The sequence below is a fragment of the Ursus arctos genome, unplaced genomic scaffold (genome assembly GCF_023065955.2).
Source record: "Ursus arctos isolate Adak ecotype North America unplaced genomic scaffold, UrsArc2.0 scaffold_14, whole genome shotgun sequence".
Classification (NCBI taxonomy): domain Eukaryota; kingdom Metazoa; phylum Chordata; class Mammalia; order Carnivora; family Ursidae; genus Ursus; species Ursus arctos.
Window position 1 is genome coordinate 55840998 of NW_026622808.1, and position 23288 is coordinate 55864285.

At 34.6% G+C, this 23288-nt stretch overlaps 1 pseudogene; it reads right to left on the reverse strand.

The window, feature by feature from the left end:
- Positions 1-21573, reverse strand: part of LOC113256629 (atlastin-1-like) — a 31388-nt pseudogene extending 9815 nt beyond the window's left edge.
- Positions 21574-23288: the final 1715 nt, after the last annotated feature.

A 23288-nucleotide genomic window follows, 5' to 3' on the forward strand; every position in this document is an offset into this window, starting at 1 on the left:
CTACTAAAATAGGCAGCCTAAATTAGAACATCACCCATCTTCCAAACGTGTGTGTGTGTTTTTTTTTTCCTTCCTGAAAAAATATTACCTTTATAAGCTAGAAACACCTTTATCTGAGACAAACTTCTTCTATCAACAGGACTTCAGTTTTATAACTTGACGCTGAAGAATGAAATCACACCCAAGTAGTTACTTTTGTTTGTGATGTTGCCCCAAATTGATTTAAAATCAGTCGTGCCACTTGGAGTTCAATGAAGGCAGGCAGTGAATCTATATGTATTCCAATGATAGATTGATATACTGATAATGAGAACCAGGCCTAAATTAAAAGTAATTTCGGATGGACAGATGTTTTCTGAAATTCATGAAGCACGGCTTCTTCCATAGAAGTAATGATGAGAATGGCATGGTCATGTGAAGAACAGAATGCAGAATTAGAGTAAATCTTCATCTATTCCATAAACAAAACCAAGGCTGATGATAAGTAAATCAAGGTATTTGAGTTTTACCTTTGAAAAGAATGTAAAATGTTACAGGTATCTCAGGAATTCCTGTAGACACTCAGTAGGACTTGAGAGAGAAATAATAATTATACAAAACAGTATTTTACTGGGTAAATGTTTCTTTGTTGAACTATTATACCTGAGTGAGAAGTAGTGACACCTGTTTTGTTTATATCCATTATTGTCTATTTTGAGGTGGCATCGTGCCAGCACAGTGTAAGGAAAACCTGATGATTATTCTCTAAACTGAATCCATTATACTATGAAATCACCTTTTCTACTACATTTTATGAATGACTATAGAAACTTCAAGGTTTTAAAAATGATTTATATAATCTAATCATTCATGTATAATTAATTCTAATAATTTGCATGAGTGTTTCGGGTCATTTTGGAATAATTAGCCATTGTTGAGGGTTTTTCCCCCCATCAATTAAACTAATTGCTTTTCACATAGGTGTAAATTGAATATTGATCCCCATTTTTTTAAACTCACTTGCATAAGCAAATTATGCCTAATTGCCAGCTTACCACATCATTACACAGTTATCATCAATTATACAAAAATATACTCTACTAGACTAATGAATTCTTTGTCGTGTTTTGAAGGGCTTTTTAATTGTAATTCTTGAAACAATGTTGTCATTAAAAAAAAATTAAACACCATGTTTAAACCCATAACACAATAAAGCACATTATTGGTTAACAAATATACCAGTTCCTACCTAGATAGTCATTAATCTTAGAATGTAGAGAATTCCTTGAAACACATGGAAAACTCATTATTGTTATTAAGTATAGTGAATATAGTGAATACACACAAACAAATATTAGACTATGTTGGTTCTTTTTTTTTTTTTTTTACCTTAATCCTTTCTGTTTCCTCTCTTTATTCTTTTCTACCTGATGAGAAAATCTGAGAGGTTCTGAAGAGGTTGGAAATTTCGAAGAATCACCAATAGGGAACAGAACATTTTTTAAAAAATCAGGAGATAAAATAACTCTATTCATCATTCATTCTATGCAATGAATTATTGTCTTCTGGTGGCTTTGCTGGGTATTTTGCTTCACTATTTTCTAGATTAGATCCTTTAAACACACACACACACACACACACACACACACACACAAAGACAGGAAAATAAATAATGCCAAAATTCTCCTTGTAGCTTTCTACACCATATGATGTAATTTTCACACATTAGCTCTTCATAGAGATTGGAAGTAAAACCTAAAGGATATATTAAGTGCTTTTTATATGTGGCAGTATGGTATCAGTATGAAAGTCTTATTTTAATTCTTAGATATCCCAATAATAAAAGCATATGAATATGGACCACTTTTTTATTGGTGCTCACTTCATGGAAGGCAGACTTCTCAGTTGGATGTCATGTTGAGCAACTTATGTTTCCTAAGGCTGTGTCTACACCCAAAAAGAGAAGCAGAAGATAAGAAAAGCTTCTAAATGATTCACTTGCTTAAAACTGCTAGACAGTGGGTCTTGGATTGCTTGTGGGCATTGTGAGAATCAGTTTTTTATTTGCTCTCTGTGGACCTAATTTTTCTCTTTTCCTCTTCCACAGAGGTGGAGGAGGGAAGAAAGAAGTAAATGTTGCTTTACTCTTCTTGATACCAAAATGGGATGTTTAAAAAAGCATTTAGGATTAACCAATTTAATGAAGTTTGGCCGTTTTCTTAAATTGGTTGGGTTTTGTGGTTTTGTTTTTTGTTTCTTTGTTTTTGTTTGTTTGTTTTTGATGGGTGGGGTAGAACATGGATGGGCTTCAACATATTTAGCATTATGCTAAATAAAATAAGTCAGAGAGTGAAAGACAAATTCTTTATGTTCTCACACATGTGGAATCTAAAAAAGCCAAACTTATAGAAACAGAGTAGAATGATAGTTACCAGGAGCTAGGTGGTGAGAGAAATAGAGGGAAATTGGTTAAGATACAAACTTTCTGGTATAAGACAAGTAAGATCTGGGGATCTAGTGCACAGTGTGGTGGTTATAATTGATAATACTATATTACATACTTGGAACTTTTTAAAAGTATAGACGGATCTTAAATGTTGTTACTATCCGCACATACACAATTATAATTGTATGACAGGTTGGAGATGTGAACTAACCTTATTGTGGTATTCATTTTGCAATATATACATGTATCTCTTCATCACATTGTACACTTTAAATTTACATGCAGTATATGTGAATATCTCATTGAATCTGGGGGAAATATTAAAAATAGCAAAAAAATTATGTATATATGCACAACATGCCAGGAACATCTTAGATTTGGGTGTATACTGTTGAATGAAACAGATATGGTTCCTTCCCTCAAAGTATTAAGAGAAACAGACATCAATGAAATAAGTACAGCTTATACTTAATGGTAGATCTTAAAAGTTCTCATCTAAGAAAGAAATTGTAACTACATGAGGTGATGGATCTTAACTAAACTTACTGTGGTAAAATATACATATATCAGATCATTATGTTGTGTGCCTTATACACCTAATATAATGCTATATATCAATTATAACCCAATAAAACTGGAGAAAATTTAAAAATTACACCATATATTGTATACTCAGCTTATAGAAACTTAGGACATCAGAGGTAGAAGACTCCTTGAAAATAACATTTAAATTTTAACATTATTTGATACTCTTGGTGATTTTTGGTTGACTTTAAACCATGGCTTCAGTGATGACTGCCAAGCAATATCTACTTGAATACCTAGAGTGACAAGCGCTCATTACCTACTGAGGTAGCATAGAACATTTCCAGCGTGCTTTAATCATCACAAGATTCTTAGATCCATTCATTCCCAGTTCTGCAACTCTTTTGGCACCTGGAATGAATCTAATCTCTTCTTGCAGGTTTTAGTTTTGAAGATAACTCATCCCTTCTTTTCTATTGTCGACCATTCTCAAATTTCTGTACAACTTGTATAGTGTCAGACCTTTTAAAAGATTGCTGTCTGGATTTCTTCAATGTGTATTTCATTTTCTGACGGTATTTAAAGTTCGTATAAAGGAAAGTTATTTATGGAAATCATGAAAACAAAACAAAATCCCAAACAAGCAAAAATCTATTATTTTCCCTTTTACATAGTTTGAAGAGTGATCCAAATAGAAAATTAAAAAGTCACCTTGTGTAAAATATATGTATTAAGAATATTGGTACAGAATAATATGTTATATAAGTAGCCCTACAATTTGTGCTGTTGTTATTTCTTAAAATTTGTGTTGCACTGAATTACTATTGTATTTGGCAAAAAATCTTGGGATATTTAAAATCTTTGACCAAAGTAGCCCTGCTAAACTATTGATTCATGATAAGGTTATAATTTCTGAAATAAATATTTAGTCTAAAGATTGCTAACTAGTGATGAAAAATAACATTTAAGTTTAAACATTATTTGACACTCTTTGCGATTTTCGGTTGATTTTAAACCATGGCTTCAATGATGATAGCAGTATAAAACTGATCTAAGCTTAGGTGAATCCAAGATGAACTCAAATATTTTCAGTATAAAAAACTTTTTAATAAATTCTTACTTTCATTCCAAAGGATTAAAAAATTCACAACCTTTATTCACAAACTGTATTTGGGCTCAATGTTATTCTTCCTTTCTAATGGTTATTGAATACCATCCTTTGTTGTTTATAACGACAACATATTCATATTTCCGAACATTGACTCAAGACATTCTTACATTAACTTGAAATAAAATTGAAAATAGCACAGGCCAGGCCTGAAAGTACTCAGCGAACACACATAAAGAGTAAATTTAAAACTCTCCACAACAGAAACCACACACTCTTGCTTTAATTGCTACAGAGAGGTCAGTGTCTCAAACAAAACAGGGGTAAGAAAATGTGCTTTTATAATAGGCTGATGCTATTGCAAAATAAAAAGCAAACTAAGGTCAGTCCTTCTTCCCCAACTTGCTTACTTTTGGTTACATCTCGGAAGTGATTTCAAAGCAGATTTCAAAGGGCAACATCTGTTGTTGGAACCGTGCATAAAGAAGTTTAGAGAGAACTAAGTTTATAGATAGCTGAAGAATTTATAAAAGCATGGGGAAATGCTAAAGAGATAATAGTGAATTTGGAAGATATGTACTGAACTCATTCTCTACTTGCATAAATAATTTTGTCAATAGGATGAAACTAAAGTGACTTAGAGATTCATGGCTCCAGCATGTCCTCCTTCAATATGCTGGGAAGGGTTTCATTCAAGACATCCCATTAATAAGGAAACAAACGGCAAATTTAGTTCTTTTTATATTAACTACAGAGATATACCTTTTGTTAAGAAATTAGAATCAGGGGCGCCTGGGAGGCTCAGTCCTTAAGCGTGATCCTGGCGTTCCGGGATCGAGCCCCATGTTGGGCTCCTCCACTGGGAGCCTACTTCTTCCTCTCCCACTCCCCCTACTTGTGTTCCCTCTCTCGCTGGCTGTCTCTCCCTCTCTGTCGAATGAATAAATAAAATCTTTAATAAAAAAAAAAGAAATTGGAATAAAATTTTTTACATAGTGTTAGGTCTAGTGGAGTATTTTGAAAATATTTCTGAATATTAGCATATAGCCTCAGTATTTTATACTTTTTTATCACCATAGAATTCTGGCTAATGCCTAAAGCAATTAAGTGTGGACTGGAAACTTTAAAGATATTTCTATTTCAAAATGTGCAAACAACTGGATGCTCTGATATTTATTTGTGAATGGTGAGGTGTATCTGAAATAGCATAGTTTTAGAGCCCAAGACATGGTATTCTACCTGGCCCTGTTTTATTTGGTGACTATCAAGTGATATTTTAAGATGTATATATTTCATTATTATGTTAAAAAGTCAAGTTGAAATACAGAAGCACCTTCATGATGTTTTTCTTCTTATTTGCTTTACAGACTAGAAAACAGTTTCAGGTTAAAAAAAATCTTTGAAGATTGACCATATGTTTTTTGTTTAGGAACTATGAAAAGTAGAATTACAGAGCTAAAGCATGAGAGAAAATATGTCATGTGTGTAATAAATTACCTGCAGTGTCTGATAAGATGTCCTTTTTTGTAAGCCAAAATTAAAATTATATATATACTTACATTTGTATGCATACACACATTTTTTTCTCAAAGTATAAATGAATTAATTATTGCAAAGCAACCTCATAAATTCTCATGAACAAACCTAACTTTGAATTACAGGGAAGTTTCTTAGAAACTGAATGTCAAATATTAAAGAATTTTGGTCATCTGCAAAGTATATTAGTCCAGGAATATGTACTAATCTGGGCTAGAAAATCATAGAGTGAGAAAGAATGGGATAGGGAGGAGACAGGAAGACAGGTTAATCAGACATTTGTAAAAAGCTCTTCATTGGTTTAACTGGACAGTTTCTCTCCTATATAGAAGCAAAGAAAATATCACACCTAGTAACAGTAAATAGTTTCCAAAACAAAACAAAACAAAACAAAAAAAAGTTGCATCATGTCAGCATGTTCTTATAACAAGCGCTAAATAAAGTCATTATACCACTACCACAGTCCATTTTAATTTCTATTTGTCTCTCTCTTTCAATAAAATTTCCTTCAAAACACAACTCTTTATCTCAAGAATCTAATACAGTGCCCAACATGTAGATGAAAACCAAATAAAAATTCTTGTTGCTTTAGCCTTTAAATTTTAATCATCATACCTAGAACTCTTATTTGCATAATTATACAATTAAAATAACTAACTGGTGTGAAATGCTTTCCGTATGCCAAAAAGTGTTTTAAGGCATTTCTGTTTTAACTCATTCATTCATTTCAACAACTCTGTTGTTGAGGTAGGCACTTTTATTTATCCATATTATACAAAGGTGGAAACAAAGGCACAAACCAGAAAGGTTATTGGCCCAAAGTGAATGAGTGGCAAGTCAGCATTTGAACTCAGACCAATTGAATCAAGAGTCAAAGCCCATAACCATTACAGTGTACCATCCTTATTACTAAAATCAAGAAATGCCTTGGGGTCAAGGTAATTTTCCATAATTGCAGTTATAATTTACTCCATTAGCATTATGGTTATAATAAACACATTATTATTTAACCAGAAAAATTGAATCCAGAAGTGGCAAAAGTTAGCAACTGAAAGTGTAGGCATGTTCAGAATTAATGTGGCTAATTACCAAGGTAAGCCATCTATTTTGAGACTACAAACCATTGAGTTATGTACAGTCAGAGATATCCAGATAATTCTGAGAATATGAAGGGAGGAAAAAGGGGCCAAAATGAAAGGAGTGAAAGATGCCGCAGGGTCAGACTTGCTTGACCTGATCATGTAGCTTAGGGCTGGTCCTGCCATGTTTAATATGCACTGATCATAGGTTTCATCTCACATACCAACTCTAGGTAATTGGGAATGGCTGCCTGTAACATGGTATTGAGATAGAGTGTGAGGTCCAGTCTGGTCTGTGTTAGAGTGTGTTCTGCTCTCCCTTTTCAAGGTCTGTGGTGAGCTTGGATAGACTATAATGGTCTACAGAACCCACATGTGTGTTATCCCTACATTAGATTAACATTTCTATGGCTTGATTCTTGACTCTTAATGTAGTAGAATCACTGATCAGTCCTGTGACAGAAAAAAATATGGCTTTACTCTGTACCGTTTGTTACTTGAACCGGGAATATATATCACCTTAAAGACTATACACTAGTGTTAACAGTAGGAAAGTATTTAGAGAAACTATTTTGAACACTGGCTGGCTCCTGAGTTTTTATTGACCAATACGGCATCATAAAAGCTGTAGGTATATATTACATATATATTATATAGGAATGCCTGAAGCTTTGTATCCAATCCCAGCTATTTTTCAATTCACTTTTACACCAAGAATTTCCAGTGTGTTCTGAGTTTAATTGTTTCCCTCCAAAAAGATAATTTGAGGGGCGCCTGGGTGTTTCAGTCCGTTAAGCCTCCAACTTCAGCTCAGGTCATAATCCCAGGGTCCTGGGATCTAGCCCTGCCTTGTCAGGCTCCCCGCTCAGCAGGGAATCTGCTTCTCCTTCTCTCTCTACCCCTCCCCCCGCTCATTCTCTCTCTCTCAAATACATGAAATTAAAGAAAATATATATTGCAATCCCGGCATATATCAGAAGCTAGAAAAGGCAAAGGATTCTACTCTAGGACTGTTAGAGGGAGAGTGGTCCGTAAGACACTTTGATTTTGGACTTCTAGCTTCCAAAACTGTTAGTTAATAAATCTGTTTTAAGTCAGCCAATTTTTTAATTCAATTTGAACATTTTATAAATGAAAACATGAATATGTATTTAATTTGTGAGTTTGTTTTCATTTGCACTGCTATATTCTATTATATAAATTACTGTGCTTTTTAAAATTCATTCAACTACTGATGAATCTTTGGATTTTGTCAGTTTGGGGCTATTACAAATCATACTACCATGAATTTTTTTTTTTTTTTTTTGGTGCATGTCTTTTGATACACACACATATGTATTTCTTTTCATTATATATTGAGGTATAGAATTGCTGGATAATAGGGTAAAAAGATGGCAAACATTCTAAAATCATAAGATTATTTTACTCTATTTCCAGTATGAGGCTGACATTTTCTCTAGAGTCTTGCTAAAACTTGATGATGTCAGTCTTTTTAATTTTAATTTTAATGTTTTTTTTTTTAATTTTATTTATTTGTCAGATAGAGAGAGAGAGATTGCCCGAGCATAAGCAGGGGGAGCAGCAGGCAGAGGGAGAAGCAGGCTCCTGCCGAGTAAGGAGCTGGATGCAGGACTCAATCCCAGGACTCTGAAATCATGACCTGAGCTGAAGGCAGATGCTTAACAGACTGAGCCACCCAGGCATCCCACGTCTCTTTAATTTTTAAATTGATATCCTATTATTGTAGTGGAGATATAGTGATATCTCATTATACTTTCTAAGATCTCTTTAACTTACATTCTATATTATGCGGTTATGTTTTGAAATGATTTAAGTCCATTTATTTTGGACTCAAGTATTAATTTATTTTTGGTGATGATCATCCTTTAATTAGGAGAATGAAAAATTTATTTTCTTATAGCTCAAAGGATGAACTGCCCCAACTCTAGAACTGATCAGCAAAATGATATTTTTCACTGTAGAGAAATTTTCTGTTAGTTTTTCACTGTCCATCTCTGTGGTCTTATGGTCATAATCATGTTAATTCTTTATTCTTTTTAAAGATTTTATTTATTTATTTATTTATTGGAGGGAGGGAGAGAGAGTCTGATGCTGACTCCATACTGAATGCAGAACCCAACGGGGGTCTTGATCACATGACTGCAATTATAACCTGAGCCAAAACCAAGAGTCAGCCGCTTAACCAACCCCAGGCACCCCAAGAATTACGTTAACTCTAAATTCCATATGTTCCTCATCCCGTCAAGTTGACATTAGATAAAAATTGACCTCCAGCTTGATACCTTTGTCAAACTCTGGACTGGCTTCATACTACAGTAGGTTGTGGGTGATTTGGAGATTTATAGCCTTTTTAAGCATGATTTTTGTATATTGCAAAGAAGATCTTTACCCCTCAAACTGCTTACTGTAAACATTTCCTCTCTTCACTCTTGTCTTGCTTGAGAGGCTTTTCTTTTCCTTCTGAAATCATAGATTCACTGCAAAATGAACCGAGTTTAAGTGCAGATGTTAAATAGTACCACAAATTGAATAATACAATTTTTAAACGTCACAAATATAATTTAGAATTTTCTAGGACAGCCATTGGTTTTTCTCCATCGTGTACCACAGTTGCAAAAATATTGACACTCTCCAAGACTGCCTCTCAGTCTACTCTGAGTGCTCCTCCATCATTTGAAAATAATTGGTTAAGAAAAACATGAGTGTGAGGTGTTGGGACTTAGTGGCCTGACCTTGAGGAACAAACTGTTTTTCTCCCTTCCAGGTACTTGATTTGGTTTCTCCCTATTTGAAGTTATATTCTGAATTTGAAAAGGTTACCTAAGCCTTAATTCCGAAATCCTTTTCAAAGGAGCTGAATAATACCAAAAAAAGAAAAAAGAAAAAGAAAGAAAAAATCATAAGAAGAAATCACCAGCTTTCTGTAATCATAGCTCTGACTTGCTTTAACCTAAGAGGTGATTAGGAGGAGACTTCCCTTTTATCAGTGATTTCCAAGCAAAATTCATTTTCTTATTGACAGAAAGACTCATGGTTAAGAATACTAACAAGTAACTGAAACCATGTAGCACACTTTCAAGGTAGCTTCACACATTTCTAGGTGTGAAGAAAGGCATTGGAACATTAAGGAGCTGTGACTATAACATCCCCCAAATGAAACTAGCTTTCTTTCAGCTCCTTTACTTTCAACTGAAAGTGAAAAATGTTTATCAGCTTATCAGCTGAGGTCAAGCTCTGGAAATGAGTAATAAATGTAAAACATAAGCAGCACAGAATTGTTCCACATCTAATCCAGTGGATGGGTATTTAACTTTTCAGAATAACTGAATGGCACAGAAAGGTTGGAAAAATGATGAACTCTTGCAAAAATTTCCCAGCCATCTTTTAAAGAAGAACCATAAATGGAAATTTGCTGTAAAGACTGAAAAAACTTATAACAATATTAACAAGGGGACCTGCTTTTGGCTTTATTGTGTGGGGGGAAGAAAATTCCCTTCCTCATTAGTACAACTTGGGCAAAGCTTGGTATATCCTCAGCCATGGAAAGAAAGAAAAGGTTTTGTTATGCCTGATGATAAGGGATTTTTTTTTTTAATCATGTGTAATCATTTTGTGATGATATAGAGTAAGTTCATGTCATTTCAGTATACGTACTGTGGAAATGAGCAATTTTTAGAAATAGCAAATCAAGTATTATTAGTTGTGATTAGTATGCCTCCAGAGAATTTCAAAAGATCTAGCTCATAGTGGGGACTTGGAAAATTTTTGTTTCTTTCAATATCAGTCATTTTTTTATTTGTGACCAACCAATCAATACTGATTTCGGTAGAAAAGGAATTTATTAAATAGATACAGGTGCTTCTCAAAATTATTGGGAAGCCTGGAGAATGTGGCTCAGGGAACTGGCAGTGAACTGGCGTATCGTATTTTTAGCTCAGTGAACTCAGCTTTTTACCAAGTCTTAAAAATTTTTGGTGATCCTCCAACACAGAAAGAGAGAATACACTTCTTGTTGGGGTGACAAAAAATGAGGAAGGTGGTATCCAGCAACAACAAGACCTAATAAATACCCATTAAAATACTGAGGACATGATTATATGGTTTCTGTAATTTGATTGGTTAACAATGTATAAATAGCCTATCTGGGAAACTCAAAACCTTCTGTTTATCAAAACAGTAAGCTCTTCATCTATTTAACCCTTGGGGTTCAGATTATTGTTAGATCCCCCTCTGCTGTAGTAATCAACTTTCTAGGGGTGGAAAGCAAATCTAAAGGAAAGTCACTGACAACAGAGGAAAAATGAAATATCCTCTACCAGGTAAAGGGGGAGGGAAGTTAACAAGCTCAATGAATATATTTTTGAAAGACTCTAGAAATGCTTTTGTTTTATAGAAATGTTATACCCATGGACCCACTTCACTTTAACTTCCATACAATTTACTTATGATATTTTGGGAACCTAATGCCGTGATTCATCATTTGACTTACATAGTTAAGCTTTATTTTTAATCCCAATTCTTTTTTTTTTTTAAAGATTTTTATTTATTTATTTATTTGACAGAGAGAGAGACAGCCAGAGAGAGAGGGAACACAAGCAGGGGGAGTGGGAGAGGAAGAAGCAGGCTCATAGCGGAGGAGCCTGATGTGGGGCTCGATCCCATAACGCCAGGATCACGCCCTGAGCAGACGCTTAACCGCTGTGCCACCCAGGCGCCCCTTTAATCCCAATTCTTAACATAAAAAATTGAACAATGGTACAAAGAAAGAGGCAGTAAGTTTATCCTACAGAACCAAAGCTTTTCCTGGGATAGATAGCTTGATTTGTTCATTGTCAACATGTCATACACACCAAGTCACACACATGAATTGTATTCATACAGCGTACAGAGAGTTTTCATCTAAATTCTATTATTTGAGCTTTCTTCTCAACTACTGGGGCATAATCATAAGAATCTGTAGCAGATGCACTTGTTTTCATCTTCGCATCTGTTTTACAGAGCACAGAATTGGACATAAAATATTTACCTAAATTATTTATTTGAATGATTGATAGCATATATCAGGCCAGCCTATTAGTATATCAAAAGCTGTATAATACAAAGTTTCATGTTTTAAACTCAGAAAAATTTCAATGAGATAATTATTTTCCTGTCACTAATTAATCACACAATACTGCAGGGATAATAAGGGGATCAGAGATGTTTTCTATCAAAGTAAAATGAGATTTATCATTCATAGAATAACATGTTTATTTTTCGAAGTACTTTCCATATGTTACCTACTTAATTCTCATGATAACCAGATATGGTAGTTATTATACTTACATTATTTTGCAGACAAAGAATCAGAACAGTTACAGTAGTTAGTCAAGTTCACACAGTTGTAAGTAGTATACATTTTATGTGTATTAAGATACATGGTATACATTATATTAATGTGTATGTATTATATATATGTAATATTCATGTGCATATTATGTATGTCATTGAAGAAAAATGATTTAGGGAGCTCAATGAAATTTTGGTAATAGATTTTAATTTTTAAAAATTCACTAAATACAACTTTTTCCCTACTTCATTAATGTCAGATCCTTAGGTTGTTTTCATAATGCAATCATATGTTTCATGGTGTTTGACCCATCTTAGTCTCCTACCTCAAACAAGTGATGAATCTGTACACTATTCCCTTTGTCTGTATAGTGCCTGGCATCCTAACCATTCTCCTACAAGAGAAAATATTCTCCAGAGAGGATCCCTCTGCTGAAACCAAAGCTGATGGACAGGTCTTGCTTTCTTTTTAAAGATCTATTTTAAATCCGATGCACTCTCGGTCCCCGGAGAAGCACACGTTCTTTTCCTTCCCCATTTCTTTAACACATATGCACTTACTTCAGCTCTGCCCTTCTTTTAAATTTTTGTTGCTTCCTCAGCTGCAGCTTCTGCATAATGATGTCATTTTTTATTGTCATTATCACCATAATGTTTTTATGCAGGGAGTTAGGGAAGAAAAAATTAGGTAACATTATTCTGGAGTCTTGTTTTTTCTTGTTCTGACTTTTTCTCTTGACCTTGTGTCTACCTAACCACATATGTGACATGAAAATCATGTCACAGGTTTATTTGAATCTGTTTTATTTGAGTTAGGTGAGCCACAATTCACTAAGAATGGGCTCTTTCTCAGGGCAGAATTTATCCTGAATTAGCAGTGATGAACCACATGGTTCATTTAAACGGTGTCACGACTGGCCAAGAAAATCTTCCATTAATTATAAGACTTGTATACCAGATCTTCCACCATGGTTTCTGAATATTTTTGCATTTCCTCAATCTAAATAGATTACATTTTTTCCTATAAGTTTCTCAGGAACTGATTCTGGTTTTCTTAAGCAGGATAAATAAATAAGTTTATCGACATAAAAAGGGTAGCTCAGAAAATTGAAGAAATATTTGAAGACAAAGGCTGCTGATGGACAAAACAGAGACAGGTCCAGGGGTCTGGAGAGCAGGAAATTTTGATCAAATTTTTCAGGGTATTACTTACTCCTGGAATGAATCAGCTAAAACTATCTTCAGTTTTTCATCACCATGCTCATGGTTGAGATTCTCTGGAGAGTGGGATAGGGCAAATGTGAATTATGTGTCTACCTACTTGCAGGATACCGTGATGGACAATTGCACTAAATAACCAGCCCATCAGTTGGGAGTTGTTACCAGAACACAGGAAAATTGATATAGATCAGCAAAAGCAACACATTTCTATTATAAAGGTTAACAATTTAAAAATAGTTTATTACAAAGGTTATTCAATCTACAACACAGTTACAGTCTTAGTTAGATCAACATTCCCCCCCACCCCACCTTTTAAAAATTAGACTATGATATCTATTCCTACTTTAGGAAGTTAATCAGTTTAAGACAGTGCCTTTATTGTGGCAGAATAAAGGTTAATCTGAGATTTTAAGCAATTCCAAGTAGAACAGAGAAGTTAGTTGATCTTTGCAGAATTTATTTGAAAGGTAAATGAAAACATCAGCTCTATACAAAATCATAAATTGGTCCACGAGTGAAGTGTTAATGCATACACAGTATCTCAACCTTCTCCTGACATGTGGGCCAGGTTACATTCGTTCAGACACCTTCTCAGACTCCCAGGGCACAAGTACTGAGAATACTAAGGAGTATGAGGGCCTTAGTTGCTATGCCCCCGGAGAGGCTCCCACAGTATCTAAAGTTGTAAACATGCAAACACATCCTGGCTTCTTCAAAGCGGCCTCCCTGATGTCTCTCTTATTGGCAGCAGAAAGCAGAGCAGAGCTGCAAATCTTGTGCAGCAATCTGGAGATGATGGCAGGGCAGCCTCGTGTGGGAGTCCTAAATCTGACATTCTGTCCTGTCAGTGCTGGCCTCACTGCATTTGCAGCTTGTCCAGTGTGTGGGAAAGAGAAGTGAAACAACGTCTGCTTGGTGTTCCTGGCCTCTAACCACGTGGTTGCATCCTGGTGCGTTTTCCTATTCATTTCTTTTCAAGAGAGCCATCAGCTAAGTTAACACTTCTTTGTCAAGGAAGAGAGTCTATGTTTTGTACCCTTGGCTTAATCTAATCTTAAATTTTTGTGGAAAAAATCATGTATTTGAGGTATACAAAGGTTTTGTTTGTTGTGTTTTAATAAAGGACCTTTTTTTGTTTCGTTTTCAGTGAGGAAGGGTTACCAGGCCAAAATTGCCCATTATCATTTTAAGTAAGATCTGCAAAATGTTCGGGATCTTAGGTGGAAAAATACTGAGTAAAAAAAAGTTCTCTTCCTCATTATAAACCATTTCAGCCTTCCTAGGCTAGAAAGAACTGGCTCTGTCTGGTCCATAATCTAGCAGAGCTCAATTTACATCCCTGTTAATATTCCCATTAAAAATAGTATAAGCTTCCAATTCAAGATGGATAGCTTTAGTATAATTATGCCTCTTGTCCTCTTTAAGAATTGACTGAAATAAAAATATTGAAGGAAAAGCAGAGCTTACAGAATGTAGTACACTGATTGAACCATTTAAAACTGCTATTTTTTTAGTCAAAAGTGGTTCAACATTTGCTATTTCCTATGTTTCAAATTAATATAAAATATACTAACAAGAAAGATAAGTGGAGGTGATTAATAACCGAATAAGAGCTAAAAATCACATGGCAGTGGGTTATGGGTGAATATGAAGAAAGCTACACATCCCATAATATGGAAGGCTGAGGATTTTGGAGCCAACCTGTTCTGTGGGTATCCCAGAGGCTATGGAGTCAGAGACAGTAAGCACAGTCAAGGGCAAATGGGAACCCGAATGGTCATCGTGCAGAACTAAACCAAATGGTATTCCTATGCCTAGTCTTAGACCGTAGGCATCTGATAGTTACCTGAGATAAAACCCCAAGTGGGGTTTTCCTGCCAAGCAGTAGTTTGAGGAAAGTTAAGACTCCAAATGTGGCTGTTAGTGTTAGTAACAAGATCATGGTTATTTTGGCATTTGATGGAGGAAGCTCAATGGCCAGCCAGCTAACAGGTCAGACCTTATTCTGCCCTAGTAGACATTCTGGTCAAAGTTCCAAATCAGTGGGCAAAATCAAAAGGAAAAGGAAGAACACATTACCCACATCACAATTTCTTAAATTTAAACCATGCTTCTGAGGAGAGCTAGCAGAATCAGAAAGAAGAATAAAGAAACTTAGATATAAAATCTATTCTAAGAGCAAATATAAGTAACTCAAAGAGCAGAAGAAAACTTAAAATAACCCAGTTTATAATTAAAGATTTGAAACAATCTTTCCATGGTACTTTTTGGATAACCAAAACATATTTATATAATCATAAAATGTGAAACTGCTTTTTAACATCAACCTAAGGACAATGTGTGATAAACTTGGTTGAAGGTGCAATATAAAATATTAATACCAAAAATGTCAACAATGTTAAAATTAAAGCATAACTTACAGAAGGTAGTACATTAACCTGGGAAAGAGTGGACAGAGAAAGGTGGAAGAGAGAGTAAGGGAACTAAAATTCTAATCTTAAAATGTCAAAAAATACTGCTGAATGTTAATGGAACAAGATTGAGGTTTAAATGTATTATTTAAGATTGAAAATATAATCAATAGAAAAATTATTGTGCAGTATTGAAGGAGAAAATAAAGAGTGTGCCATAAGTAGTTTTAGTTTAATCTTTATTATTCACATTGGGGAGTCAATAGATATTTTCTATAATTGATAGGTCAAGAAATAGTTGCGGATTTATATTATCTAAAGGCTGGGAGTTTTCCTTAAAAAGTGGAACTAGGTTTGAAAAGGAGTGGGGCTATAGATTGTGGCTTTTTTATACTGTGTTTTTCTGTACAATTTGATTAGTTATGAGGACGTGTATTACTCTAATAACTATTCAAATAGGAAAATGTGATAGAATGTGTAAGAATCACATTGGTCTTTATTGTATTTTTTTGATTTTACTTTTAATTTTTAAAACATTTGGTATAATTTATATGTATTTTTGGTAATGAAAATTTCTAAGAAGTACTCATATGTGCATTTAATCTGTTCTGAAAAAATGGTTTATCTAGTATCATTTGCTTTTATCTATAAATAAACTGAGTCTCGTTGAAATTTATTAACTAGCAGAAGTTTACATAAGGTTGGGTCATGCTTTAAGTCTAGGTTTTGGCCTCTCCAAATGAACCTATTTATATCACCCCACATTCTCTTCAAAAGTTTATTATATATTTATATAAAAGAATGTGGCATATGATCTTGAAATATAGGAACCTGAAAGATTTAATTCAGATTTCCTGAATGGAAACTTAAGACCCTGTATATACAATGACATGACAAAAATAGCTTTTGCAATAAATTAACACAGATATACAAGTCATCTTTAAAATATCTGGCCCCGTTGATCCAGTTCGTCTCTGCACACTTAATTATTACTGCAGGTAGACATTCTACAGAGTTCTGGATGCCTCTTTGTGGTTCTGTATTGCATTGATCCTACCATTGTTTAGATTTTGGATTCTCTATCAGACTGCTTAGCTTCCAATTCGTCTTTTCCCCATTTACCATCTGAGAGAGATTGTTATTCTCCTTTTGTTGCCCTCATTCCTCAACCATAAAGTAGAAATTAAAAAGGTACTGCAAAAAGTATGGATGAAGGGCATTGAAAGGTACAAACGTCCAGTTATAAAATAAATAAGTAATTCATAACATGGTGACTATAGTTTATAACACAGTATTGCATATTTGGAAGTTGATAAATGAGTAGATCCTAAAAGTACTCATCAGAAAAAAAAAAAATTGTAACTATGTGTTGTGACAGATGTGAACTAAACTTACTGTGGCAATCATTTTGCAATATATACAAATATTGAGTCACGGTGTAATATACCTGAAACTAATATAGTATTATATGTCAGTTATGCTTCAATAAAAATAAAGAAATAAAAATAAATAAGAAGGGCGAAAAGTACTGCAGCTGATGATATCATTCATCTTCCAAACATTTACTCTTCCCTTTATCATTACCAACAGAACTCCAGTTTGAGGTCTGGAAATATTTCCAGCTAAAAACTTGATCTAGTTCCCCTAAAACTAAGGATTGCCACATAACAGTTCTAGCTAAGATGATGTAAGTAGAAGTTAACTGTGGGTTGTGAAGAAAGTGTATTCTTTCATGATGGGGAAAGAAAAGAGATCTGAGTTCTGGACATTCCCACCTTTCTCTGTTTTACTTGCCTCAAACAGGGACGTAGTGCAAGGAGCTGGGTGTGCAATCTTGTGAACATGTGAGGAAAAGCCAGGAGAATTTCTTTCAGAAGTTCTAATTTTGACATCAACAAGACATCAGCTACCTGAGCTTAGATTTTGTGTGTGCGAAGTGAATAAATTAATGGATCTAAGTCAGTGTAAGTAGTTTTCTTCTGCTTGTGGCCAAATGAATTCTCAACTGATCCTAATGTCTTTCTCATAGGGTTATCATAAAGATTAGATGAAATAATATGTACAAATAATTAAGATTAGAAACCAGTACATAGTAAGCAATAATTATTGGTTACATGGGGGGAGAGGAGAAAATTTAAAGAAGCATAGGATTTTACAGCTTAAAAACCCAGTCTTTTTATGTCATTGCTGAGAGAAAACAAAAGATTCAAAACATTAAATGACTTATTCAGTATAACTCATATTATTTTTATTTCTCCTCACAATTTGCTGTAGTAAAATGTGATGCTTATTAAGCACCTGAGAAGTAACAGGTGTCTTTAAGGCTCTGGGTACAGAGTTGTGCCTTCACAAAGCATACTTCCAGTGACACATATTCTGGGAGTAAAACTACAATCCCAGCCAGTTAGAGTTAAACTGCATCAAATTTTAAAAAGCGTTTATATTGAAGTTTATACCTTAGCAGAGAGGAGGTGGGCTAATTAACCACCAATTCTCTCTGCTAGTCATACCAATTAAGTTTACTGTAAATCTGCATTTATCACAGAATCAAAGAAATGGCTGGGGCACCATAGTTGAGACAGAAACAATGGCTATTCCAATCACCCTGCTACCAAGCTTCCATCTTACCTGAATATTGACACTAAAATGTATCAACTTCAGTTATTTTCCATTCTTGTGTTCCTCTGCTTGACTCACAGACCAGCAGGAGATGGAGAGAATGTTGGATTGACCTACTGTCCATTGTATATTCATTCTTTGGCTAAGAAAAGTGCATCACTTTGCCTGACAGTTCCGGCATATCGCTTACAATGGGAGAGTAGTAACTCTTTAACAAGAAATTACTGTGCTGTCACCAAAAGAAGGCAGAATGAATGGAAAATGGCAAAACAAACCATCCATCCATTTACTTAAGCCAGGGCTTTACCTTTTTTCAGTGTATTTTATCAATTCTCTTTCACATTCTAAGTTCTTACTTGGAATATATAATAAAGTGTTGCTTCTCTTCTTGGTTATAGAGACTTCTTTTTTTTAAAGTTTATGAATAAAGTGATTGCTTATTCTTAAGCAGCTGGGGCAGGCATCCAATCAGCATCTCTCTCTTGCTAGCAGGACTATGAAAATGATTAAGGAGTTTTCCCTCTAGCAGAGGAAAAGGTCTGCTAAGTTGGGAATCAGTTTGATATGCCAGTCTTCCACTAACCCCATCAGTTCTGTTTTCTTATACCCTTGATTTTTAAGGAACTTTATTTCCACTGTTATTTATATCATCCTTTGCTGTTGCTGTTGAAATTGATGATGTTTTGATTCCTCCTTTGTATTTTAATCCCTTATCTTCTACTCCATACTTAAAACTCAGGCCAATTGCCAATACTACTTGGACAATTCATTGATGTGTAACACTTTTCCTTTTAGCAATTAGCCCCAGAATTGTAAGTATGGATTAGAAGAATTAAAACACAAAGGAGAAATAGATCATTATTAGAGATGAAACACTATTTATGTGATGAATGCCATAAGACCTTTTGGTGCACTGCCCAGACTCTTCTCATTTCTCATTTCTGAGTGGCCCTCCTCCAGCTTCAGTGTGCCTTTAATTTCAGCCTCCTGTACCTGCAAGTCTTATTTGGCAGACTCTACTAGGGCTGTTGCAGACACTTTTTCTGTAGATATGGAGAGCCAGAGTGCTTGAGAGTTGACATCCCCTGTCACCCAAGGCCCTTAGCCAGTTGTTGGTAATAGTGGGAATATAAAGTCCTTGCATCCTGTGAGATCAGGGTGAAGCTATCTTCAATAGGCCTTGATCTGAAATGTCACTCTTGCTGGTTTCTTCTCTCTTAACATCATGTGCAAAGTCCTGAAGCAAGAACTGGCTGTTTTTTCCAAGAACCTGAGAGAATACTGGCAGAGAGAGTTTGAATAAGAGGACTGGCTGCCATGATGATGAGGGAACTTAGCTGATATTTACTATATTGTCATTGCCGGTAAAGGAAGCATGGGTCATACATCTAATTTTCTACTGGGGTTGGGACAGTCGTTAGCCAGGTCATACCAGAAGAATTTCCCAGTTCTCTAACACAATCTTTAATCAAAAGTTGGGAATCACAAATCCAGAGGCATTGCACTAATACCCAAGAATTGTTATAAGTTTTAAGATTAGTTGGCTATTGCAAAGTCATGGTTTAGTTGATAAGGGCCCATCTAAGCTTTAACTCTTGGTTGAACACATCAGTAATGGGGTTTCTAAAAACTGCACAATCAGCAGAGACCTAGAATATAGAACATCCCAAATACAACCTATGGCAGGGGAACCAGATTGATCAGTTTGAACTAAAATAATCTTCATTTTCTTCTGTTATAATTCTGCTTCCTAGCAAAGAGATGAAACTTTGTAACCGATTATAGTCTTACTTATATTAGCTTACCACCTGTTTTTAAATTTCCTAAATTTTTTGAAAATTATCCATAGACAGAAGTTTTCATTTTTAATCATGTAATTTTCATCACACTAGGAAGCACATATTAAAAATAATCTAAAAATTTTTTGACGTAAACATAATTTTCCCAAGATTTAGAGTTCACACCATGGTTTCTTTCATTGTTGACTGGACCTTTATGCTTACTAAAGCACAGGTAATTTGACTAGGTAATCACAATATAGAATATGAATATTAGACAAGATATGTTTTAAAAGCTGCTTCAGTATTGTGATACAAGAGAAAACAAGCATATGGAGATCAACTCTTTCATTAGTCTCTTTAGCTTTTAAATATCACATTTGACACATAGAATTACTGTTCACCAGATCAGATTTTATTTTAATTTGTGACTTATTAGTAATAATATATGGCTTTATATTTTTTTGTGTGAAAATTTCAAGTATGATTTAAGTGTGCCATATCCTGCAATTTCTCACTTAGAAGTTATAGATGAAAATCATATATTTTTTCTGCTTACTTGAAAATACTTTACACCAGAAAAAGATTAAAAAAAAAAAAGAAACATTCTCCATATGTATATACACATTTTTATGAGGAGAAGGGAGGGAAGGAGGAAGGTAGGAGGGAGGGAGGGAAGGAAGGAAGGAAGGAAGGAAGGAAGGAAGGAAGGAAGGAAGAAGGGAGGGAGGAAGAAAAGAAGGGAGGGAAGGAAAGAGGAAAGTCATGAAGGAGTTCTGGCAAAGTGCTATTTGTAACTGTTTCTAAATTTAATTTAATGATGTTCTTAAAAGTTTTAGCAGTACTACCTAAGATAACAGCTGTGAGGCCTCAAATAAATAAAATCTAAAAGGATTTAAAATAAAACTTAGGATTTGAAAATGAACAGAACCTGAAGTGTCTAAATCTTTATCTTCCCAATTATTTTTGCATTCATACAAAGAAGCTAGCCTACTTGTCCATAATCTATATGATATACAGGGAAGCTGCTAAAGGAGTATGATAAAATCTCTGGCCTTGAGGAGCTTTATGAGAGGATTTTGACACTTTTTATGCACTGAGATACTGTAGTATAAATTACTTAATGGTATTATCTTATTTACTCCTAGCAACAACCATATGTATTAGATATAATTATTTCCACTTTATGAATGAGTCATGAAGTGTTGAAGAGGTTAGTGACTTACCCAATACAACATAACTCTTCATCAACAAACACAGGTTTAAAATCTGAATCCAAGTCCCTAAACGCCAAAGCTACAATATCTCCTCTAGCACTAGCCTAATAATTGTGATTTATGTGCTTAATAAGAAATCAAATCTATTTACAAAAACACTGTTAGATAATCGCATAATTTAAGCATTAAGTCTTTAATACCTGGTCTGAATTATCCTTCTCCTTTTGCACAGCCACTGACATAGCACTGTGGTGAGAGCAGAGCACAGGAGACCCCCAGAAAGAGGAGTGCTTTTCAGAATCCATCCTGCGTGCTTAGGAAAGAAATAACAAACTGTTAACAAGTATTTATTCTAAGTAGAAGAACTCACACTGAACCAAAATGTTATACTTGTAAGAGGATGACTTTGAGCATGGTTTTCCTATCTAATATAGTTCACCAAACATACGCCTGGTGATTCTTAGTCAACATTGATTTGGCACATTACTACCCTGTGAAATTCATCTAGATAATTGCCAACCTACTACCTTTTTTTTTTTTTTAAACTGACTTTATTTTTTTTAAAAGATTTTATTTATTTATTTGACAGAGAGAGAGACAGCCAGCCAGAGAGGGAACACAAGCAGGGGGAGTGGGAGAGGAAGAAGCAGGCTCCCAGTGGAGGAGCCTGATGTGGGGCTCGATCCTAGAACACCGGGATCACGCTCTGAGCCGAAGGCAGACGCTTAACGACTGAGCCACCTAGGCGCCCCTAAACTGACTTTAAATCAAATCATCACATATATTTGAATTATACCAGAAAACAAATTAAGATTGCATATTATTAATTTACTAAGAAGTCCTGTGTCAGGAGCATCTTTTTGAATTCCAGAAGACTGATCAGACATTTTACTTGTAATTTAGTAGTTTCCTCATTTATTGATAGAAAAATATATATTATAACTGCCAAGAACCAATAGTAGGATTAAGAGGAGCCTCTTTGTCTCAGCACAAGAGGATGAGATATTTGTGCTTGCCTGGTAGAATGCTTTGTAGTTTGGGACCAAACAAATCCTCATTATTAGCACCTCTGTTTCTTCAACTTCTCTTTCTCTTTCTCTTTCCATCAATCTTATAGGGTTTGTTTCTCTCTTGTTCCATTCAAGGATCTTTGCTCTAATAAAAACCAAAATTTAAGAAGTTTTCTCATTCTGGATATACTTTTTACTGCCCGAAGTATAGCACAGAGAATTACGTTTTCAAAATCCAAGTGATAAAAAAGAAAGGAAAAGAGATTAAAGAACATGAAAGTGCTACAGACATAGACTCAATAAAAATGTGTTTTTTTTTAACTCTGAATTTTCTTTTTTAGAGGACAACCACATTCTTTACAAAGTATATTAATCTTGATCACTTCTCCTATTTGTATCAATTCTCCATTAAGTTATTGATATATATATTTTAAGCAACACAGAACCCCTCTTTTACTTCTTCATACAAAATAGAGATAAAACACCCTTTCCAGAGATATTATTCTCCCAATACACAGGATATGAAATCTTCACAGTAAAGTAAAAAAGAGAAAGGAAAGCTGATAAGCCAGTAATGGCACTTAGGAGAAAAGTTCGGACAAAGTTACAGGCATAAAACTCATCTTCCTTCTCTTCAGACAAAAATAATATTAATGGCAAAAGGAAATGCAAAAGTGCACTATCCCCTCAGTATCCACGAACAATCAGAGGAAGCATAGATAATAATGGACTCTTCCATTTCTTCTCACATGTATTAGTAAAAAACATCTAAATTCAGTCACAGCCTTATAACAAAAAGGTAAGGTATAAGAAAAGGTAAGGTAACATCTACCATACATTGCAATAGTTAGTATTCAAATGTAAAACAAGGCACAGTGCATCTGTCTATGGATCCTCTTTCTTAGTTTCTTTAACCAAATAAATTTATAAGTGTCTCAAAAATAGCATTGCCAACTTGTCCTTTGTCATTGCAAAATTTGTCAGTAACAGTCTAAATTTCAAATATCAGA